Source organism: Herpailurus yagouaroundi, unplaced genomic scaffold (genome assembly GCF_014898765.1).
Source record: "Herpailurus yagouaroundi ecotype Mexico unplaced genomic scaffold, PumYag 67555, whole genome shotgun sequence".
NCBI lineage: Eukaryota > Metazoa > Chordata > Mammalia > Carnivora > Felidae > Herpailurus > Herpailurus yagouaroundi.
Window position 1 is genome coordinate 251,017 of NW_024420361.1, and position 8,243 is coordinate 259,259.

An 8,243-nucleotide genomic window follows, 5' to 3' on the forward strand; every position below is an offset into this window, starting at 1 on the left:
TTGCGAATGTTGAACCAGCCCTGCATCCCAGGAATGAATCCCACTTGGTCATGGTGAATAATTCTCTTTATATACCGTTGAATTCGATTTGCTAGTATCTTATTGAGATTTTTTGCATCCATATTCATCAGGGATATTGGCCTGTCGTTCTCTTTTTTTACTGGGTCTCTGTCTGGTTTAGGAATCAAAGTCATACTGGCTTCATAGAATGAGTCTGGAAGTTTTCCTTCCCCTTCTATTTCTTGGAATAGCTTGAGAAGGATAGGTATTATCTCTGCTTTAAACGTCTGGTAGAACTCCCTTGGAAAGCCATCTGGTCCTGGACTCTTATTTGTTGGGAGATTTTTGATAACCGATTCCATTTCTTCGCTGGTTATGGGTCTGTTCAAGCTTTCTATTTCCTCCTGATTGAGTTTTGGAAGAGTGTGGGTGTTCAGGAATTTGTCCATTTCTTCCAGGTTGTCCAATTTGTTGCACATAATTTTTCATAGTATTCCCTGATAATTGTTTGTATCTCTGAAGGATTGGTTGTAATAATTCCATTTTCGTTCATGATTTTATCTATTTGGGTCATCTCCCTTTTCTTTTTGAGAAGCCTGGCTAGAGGTTTATCAATTTTGTTTATTTTTTCAAAACACCAACTCTTGGTTTCGTTGATCTGCTCTACAGTTTTTTTAGATTCTATATTGTTTATTTCTGCTCTGATCTTTAGTATTTCTCTTCTTCTGCTGGGTTTAGGCTGCCTGTGCTGTTCTGCTTCTATTTCTTTTAGGTGTGCTGTTAGATTTTGTGTTTGGGATTTTTCTTCTTTCTTGAGGTAGGCTTGGATTGCAAAGTATTTTCCTCTAAGGATTGCCTTCACTGCATCACGAAGCGTTTGGATTGTTGTATTTTCATTTTCGATTGTTTCCATATATTTTTTAATTTCTTCTCTAATTGCCTGGTTGACCCACTCATTCCTTACTGGGTGTTCTTTAACCTCCATGCTTTTGGAGGTTTTCCAGACTTTTTCCTGTGGTTGATTTCAAGTTTCATAACATTGTGGTCTGAAAGTATGCATGGTATGATTTCAATTCTTGTAAACTTATGAAGGGCTGTTCTGTGACCCAGTATATGATCTATCTTGGAGAATGTTCCATGTGCACTCGAGAAGAAAGTATATTCTGTTGCTTTGGGATGCAGAGTTCTAAATATATCTGTCAAGTCTATCTGATCCAATGTATCATTCAGGGCCCTTGTTTCTTTATTGACCATGTGTCTAGATGATCTATCCATTTCTGTAAGTGGGGTGTTAAAGTCCCCTGCAATTACCACATTCTTATCAATAAGGTTGCTTATGTTTATGAGTAATTGTTTTATATATTTGGGCGCTCCGGTATTCGGCGCATAGACATGTATAATTGTTAGCTCTTCCTGATGGATAGACCCTGTAATTATTATATAATACCCTTCTTCATCTCTTGTTACAGCCTTTAATTTAACGTCTAGTTTGTCTGATATAAGTATGGCTACTCCAGTTTTCTTTTGGCTTCCAGTAGCATGATAAACAGTTCTCCATCCCCTCATTCTCAATCTAAAGGTGTCCTCAGGTCTAAAATGAGTCTCTTGTAGACAGCAAATAGATGGGTCTTGTTTTTTTATCCATTCTGATACCCTATGTCTTTTGGTTGGCGCATTTAATCCATTTACATTCAGTGTTATTATAGAAAGATATGGGTTTAGAGGCATTGTGATGTCTGTATGTTTTATGCTTGTAGTGATGTCTCTGGTACTTTGTCTCACAGGGTCCCCTTAGGATCTCTTGTAGGGCTGATTTAGTGGTGACAAATTCCTTCAGTTTTTGTTTGTTTGGGAAGACCTTTATCTCTCCTTCTATTCTAAATGACAGACTTGCTGGATAAAGGATTCTCGGCTGCATATTTTTTCTGTTTAGCACACTGAAGATATCGTGCCAATTCTTTCTGGCCTGCCAAGTTTCAAAAGAGAGATCAGTCATGAGTCTTATAGGTGTCCCTTTATATGTGAGGGCACGTTTATCCCTTGCTGCTTTCAGAATTTTCTCTTTATCCTTGTATTTTGCCAGTTTCACTATGATATGTTGTGCAGAAGATCGATTCAAGTTACGTCTGAAGGGAGTTCTCTGTGCCTCTTGGATTTCAATGCCTTTTTCCTTCCCCACTTCAGGGAAGTTCTCATCTATAATTTCTTCAAGTACCCCTTCAGCACCTTTCCCTCTCTCTTCCTCCTCTGGGATACCAATTATGCGTATATTATTTCTTTTTAGTGTATCACTTAGTTCTCTAATTTTCCCCTCATACTCCTGGGGTTTTTATGTCTCTTTCTCTCAGCTTCCTCTTTTTCCATAACTTTATCTTCTAGTTCACCTATTCTCTCCTCTGCCTCTTCAGTCCGAGCTGTCGTTGTTTCCATTGTGTTTTGCATTTCATTTAAAGCGCTTTTCAGCTCCTCCTGACTGTTCCTTAGTCCCTTGATCTCTGTATCAAGAGATTCTCTGCTGTCCTCTATACTGTTTTCAAGCCCAGCGATTAATTTATGACTATTATTCTAAATTCACTTTCTGTTATATTATTTAAATTCTTTTTGATCAGTTCATTAGCTGTTGTTATTTCCTGGAGATTCTTCTGAGGGGAATTCTTCTGCTTGGTCATTTTGGATTGTACCTGAAGTGGTGAGGACCTGCAAGGCACTTCCCCTGTGCTGTGGTGTATAACTGGAGTTGGTGGGCGGGGCCACAGTAGGACCTGATGTCTGCCCCCAGCCCACCGCTGGGGCCACAGTCAGACTGGTGTGTGCCTTATCTTCCCCTCTCCTAGGGGCTGGATTCACTGTGGGGTGACGTGGCTCCTCTGGGCTACTTGCACACTGCCAGGCTTGTGATGCTGGGGATCTGGCATTTTAGCTGGGGTGGGTAGGCAAGGTGCATGGGGGCAGGGGGGGCAGGCTTAGCTGGCTTCTCCTTAGGTGATCCATTTCAGGAGGGGCCCTGTGGCAGCGAGAGGGAGTCAGATCCGCTGCCAGAGTTTTGGCTCAGCAGAAGCACAGAGTTGAGTGTTTGCGCAGAGCGAGCAAGTTCCCTGGCAGGAACTGTTTCCCTTTGGAATTTTGGCTGGGGGATGGGCGGGGGAGATGGCGCTGGCGAGCGCCTTTGTTCCCCACCAAACTGAGCTCTGTCGTCAGGAGGCTCAGCAGCTCTCCCTCCCTTTGTCCTCCAGCCTTCCCGCTTTCTGAGCAGAGCTGTTAACTTATGACCTCCCAGACGCTAAGTTGCGCTTGCTGTCGGAACACAGTCCATCAGGCCCCTCCGTTTTGCCAGCCAGACATGGGGGCTCTGCTTGGCAGGCAAGCCACCCATCCGCCCCGGCTCCCTCCCGCCAGTCCGTGGAGCGCGCACCACCTTGCCGCCTCACCGTCCTTCCTACCTTCTTCCATGGGCCTTTTGTCTGCGCTTGGCTCCGGAGACTCCGTTCTGCTAATCTTCTGGCGGTTTTCTGGGTTATTTAGGCAGTTATAGGTGGAATCTAAGCAATCAGCAGGACGTGCGTTGAGCCCAGCGTCCTCCTACACCGCCTATTAAAATGTTTTATATTTGTGTGTTGAATCATCCTTGCCTTTCAGGAATAATTATCACTTAGTCATAATATATATCCTTTTAATATGCTACTGAATACCATTGCCAATATTCATTTGAGAAGTTTTGCGTTAATATTCATATGGGATATTGGTCTCTGGTTTTCTTTTCTTGAACTATCTATGTCTGATTTTGGTATCAGGATAATACTGGCCTGACACTGATTTAGAAAATCTCTCTTCAATTTTTCAGAAGAGTTTGAAAAAAAAATGGTGTTCATTTATTTCTGAAAGTTCATGGAATTTACCAGTGAAGCTATCAGGTCCTAACATTTACTGTGTTGGAGTTTTTTGATTACATATTCAATCTCCTTGTACAATATAGGTCTATTCAGAGTTTCTACTTGAGTCACATTTGGTAGTTGGTGTGTTTTTAGGAATTTATCCATTTCCTCTAGGTTATCTATTTTTTGTGTGTGTGTGTAGAATTGCTCATGCTATTGTCTTTTAGTCCTTTTATTTTAAAAAAAATTGTTAGTATTGTTCTCACATTAATATCTGACTTTAGTAATTTTAATTAACTTTCTTTTCCCTTCGTAAAACTAGCTAAAATTTTGTCAGTTTCACTATTGATTTATTGTTTCATTCCATTGTGTTGAGAAAAGAAACCCAGAACCTGGGCTCCCAATTCCTGCCACTTCATGGGAGAGAGTACAGAGGAGCAGGAGGTGCCACCTGTAGTGGTTGAGGGGGCTTGAGCATTGTGAGAGCTCATGGGTTGGTGGGACTTCAGCATGGTGGGCTGCAGGACCTGAGCCCTGCCTCATGGGGAGGCAGCCTGGTGGCCAATAATGGGAACAGAGTGGGACTGCCACCACACCATGCTGTGAGTGCTGAACCACCACCCCTTCTTCCTTACTGTTGCTTCAGCCCTCCACAAAGTTCCAGGCCACTTGGAAACATGGCTTTGGAAGAGCTCTGCGTGGTTCTCAAAGTGTTGTTAATAACAATACTTGTAGTGGAAGGGATTGGAGTGGAAGGAACCAAGAAGGTTTCCTCAAATGTCGGGTGATCCTTGAGTGTCCACTCATCTATGAGAAGAGCACTAAAATCTGATAATTAGCTATATGCAAGTATAGAAAGGGTAAGTTTTATGTGGCCCTCACTGATGGACAAAATGTTGGAATTAAGCATGTTCCTGCAACCCAGTGTACCATTTGGGTTCTAATCAGCAATGGAGGTCATTTGACTTCATCAAATTATCCTGAATCTTATCCACAAAACAAGGATTGTACTTACATTTTGGAAGTTGCTCCATGTCAAAGAATAGAGTTGGCTTTTGATGAACATTATATAGAACTATTGTTTGGATGTCAGTTTGACTACTTGAAAGTTTGAGACTGGCCATTTTGTTTCTCTCCCCTTACAGTTTGTTACTGTGGTGTGAAAAGCGCTCCACTAATTAGATCAACAGAGATATTTGTGTGGATTAAATTTAATTCTTATGAGGAACTTGAAGGATTGGGATTTCAAGCAAAATATTCATTTATTCCAGGTCCAGACTTTACTTACCTAGGAGGTATTTTAAATTCCATCCCATATTGCCAGTTTTAGCTCTTGGGAGCTGATAGAATGTATGTTCCAGTCAGGTAGAAAAGAAGAAAAAACAAAGCCTGGCCAAGTAGTTGATTGCATAAGGACAATTAAGGCTACTCCAAAAGCCAAGATTTATTTGAGATTTCTAGATTACACCTAAATTAATGCAATAGAAAATTTGTTGCAGATTATCATGGAAGCAGTTCTATTAAAAATCTGAAGGATAAGTTTTGCAGCACTGTGGCCAATGATATAATGCTGAAAATAGGAGTTGGAGTGATCCGAATGTGGGAGAACTAAGGTGGTCAACTAAGCAGGTTCAGTATGCTCTTTACTTCTTTGTAAAACCTGGTTGTACAGTTAGCTCTTTCTTTTCCCAAAGCAACATGTTCACCAATAATTCCTTAATCTGTAATGGTGTTCAGAATTATGTATGCCCTTGGTTGAAAATTATTGTAAAGAAAGAAACAAGCAGGACTATTTTAATAAATCACTAAAACTCATGGAACAATTATTGGCATTACAACAAGGGTTGTCTTCCTCCTTGTCATTATTTCAATTTTAGTACAAGTGAAACATCTTCAAAAAAGGCCATCGTTTTCAAAACTGCTTTTAATAAAACTGGATTTCAGGAAGTGTTTGATCCTCCTCATTATGAACTGTTTTCACTAAAGGCAAAGAAATTTCTGCAGACCTAGCCAACTTGTCAGAAGAACTGGACAAGTACCAGAAGATGCAATGCTCTTCCACTGCCTCTCGGTGCATTTATGACCATCACTGAGGATTTCAAGCACCCAATATCAAACAAACAAGACCAACCTGAATTCCATTGAACTGCCTTTCACTAATGATTTTGCACAACCACAGACAATGAAAACATTTAATAGCACTTTCAAAAAAGAGTAGATACACTTTCAAACAGGCAGGTGAGTGACCTGAACAAGCCCTAAAAGACAGAGTAATGGAAGAGATTCCTTGTGAAATTTACTTTAATGGGCAAGAAGATTCTGGAAAGGCATACATATCAATGGATTTTTCATCTTCTACTAAAGGGGATATTAAATTATTGCATATGTTTGTATGTAGCCTACAGAGCACCATACTGCTCAGCAGCCAACCTTTTTCTCCAATCAAAACTAGAAAGACCATCATTTCCCATTAACGTACTGTAATGGTGAAGTTTCTATTATCTCAGGCAGTCTATAAGTTAAACTAACCAAGGAACTTACTCCATTCAGTGAAAAAAATAATAATAATTTATTGCTTGGTGTCACATAAACTATGTCCCAGTTAAATAGCATTTGAAGAGGGAAGTGGCTGTGCAGAGCCAAGCTCAAGCTGCCTGTTAGTCTTAGCCACAGGAATTCATACTGGTCTTGATTGATACAACTTGTCAATATTTTGATCCCACAATAAGATTGAAAGTAAGATTTTTCTTTACATTTCTTTTTGTTTTTCTTTTCTAGAAATTTAACTTTTATAAGTCAGTGATTTTACCATTTCAGTTAATTACACAAATATAAATCATTAATGTACCAAACATATTTCAATATAGGCATTTGTTCTAGAATTTGTCAAAATATAACTAGTTACTGTGTAAATGCCAATGAAGACCCAGAGTTGTCTTACATCCATCTGTTTCTTCTTGACTCATTTTTATACTGTTGACTTTTAATTACTGGATCCTGAGTATTTATTTTGTGAACAGTAGATGATATGATTATGACCTTTAAGACATATGTATATTCTTACTTATACTAGAAGATTTCATAATCCTAGAACTGATGCACATTTGCCAGTTACAACTAAAAACTGGAAAAAGATTAAAACCTTCAGAAACCCTTTGAAATTTCCCAAATTTGGTCACATTCAGTGATAGCGATTCATTCCTGTGAGCAAAATAATTTAATTAATTTTGGGGCAGGCCTGTAATTATATTTATTTTAGTATTTCTCATCACCATATTTGTGTTTCCTATTATTTTTATAAGAAGATGAATTTTCTTCCTTTGTATTGGTTTATCATATGGCATATTGTAACCAAGGTTGTATGAGAGTTGAAGGAAAATTCCAAAGAAACTATAAAAGCCTTCAGGTTGCTTCTTACATGGTACAATATATTTTTCTATTTTTTTAATATGAAATTTATTGTCAAATTGGTTTCCACACAAAACCCAGTGCTCATCCCAACAGGTGCCCTCCTCAATGCCCATCACCCACTTTCACTCCCTCCCACCCCCATCAACCCTCAGTTTATTCACAGTTTTTAAGACTATTTTATGGTTTGCCTCCTTACCTCTTTGTAACTATTCCCCCCTCCCCACCCCATGGTCTTCTGTTAAGTTTCTCAATATCCAGATAAGCATGAAAACATATGGTATCTGTCTTCCTCTGAATGACTTGTTTCACTTAGCATAACACTCTCCAGTTCCATCCACATTGCTACAAAAGGCCAGATTTCATTCTTTATCATTGCCAAATAGTATTCCATTGTATATACAAACCACAACTTATTTATCCATTCATCAGCTGATGGACATTTAAGCTCTTTCTATAATTTGGCTATTGTTGAAAGTGCTGCTATAAACATTGTGGTACAAGTGCTCCTATGCATCAGCACTCCTGTATCCCTTGGGTAAATTCTTAGCAGTTCTATTGCTGGGTCATAGGGTACTTCTGTTTTTAATTTTTTGAGGACCTTCCACACTGTTTTCCAGAGTGTCTGAAACAGTTTACCTTCCCACCAACAGTGCAAGAGTGTCCCATTTCCTCCACATACTCTCCAGCATCTATACTTTCCTGATTTGTTCATCTTAGCCACTCTGACTGGCATGAGGTGATATCTCAGTGTGGTTTTGATTTGTATTTCCCTGATGAGGAGTGACATTGAGCATATTGTCATGGGCCTGTTGGCCATCTGGATGTCTTCTTTAGGGGAGTGTCTATTCACGTTTTCTGCCCATTTCTTCACTGGGTTATTTGTTTTTCAGGTATGGAGTTTGGTGAGTTCTTTATAGATTTTGGATACTAGCCCTTTGTCTGATATGTAATTTGCAAATA

General features: G+C 39.5%; 1 pseudogene; it reads left to right on the plus strand.

Annotated features, from left to right (window-relative positions):
• The first annotated feature begins 4,549 nt into the window (after positions 1–4,549).
• Positions 4,550–6,346, plus strand: LOC121025212 (neuropilin and tolloid-like protein 2; annotated as a pseudogene).
• Positions 6,347–8,243: the final 1,897 nt, after the last annotated feature.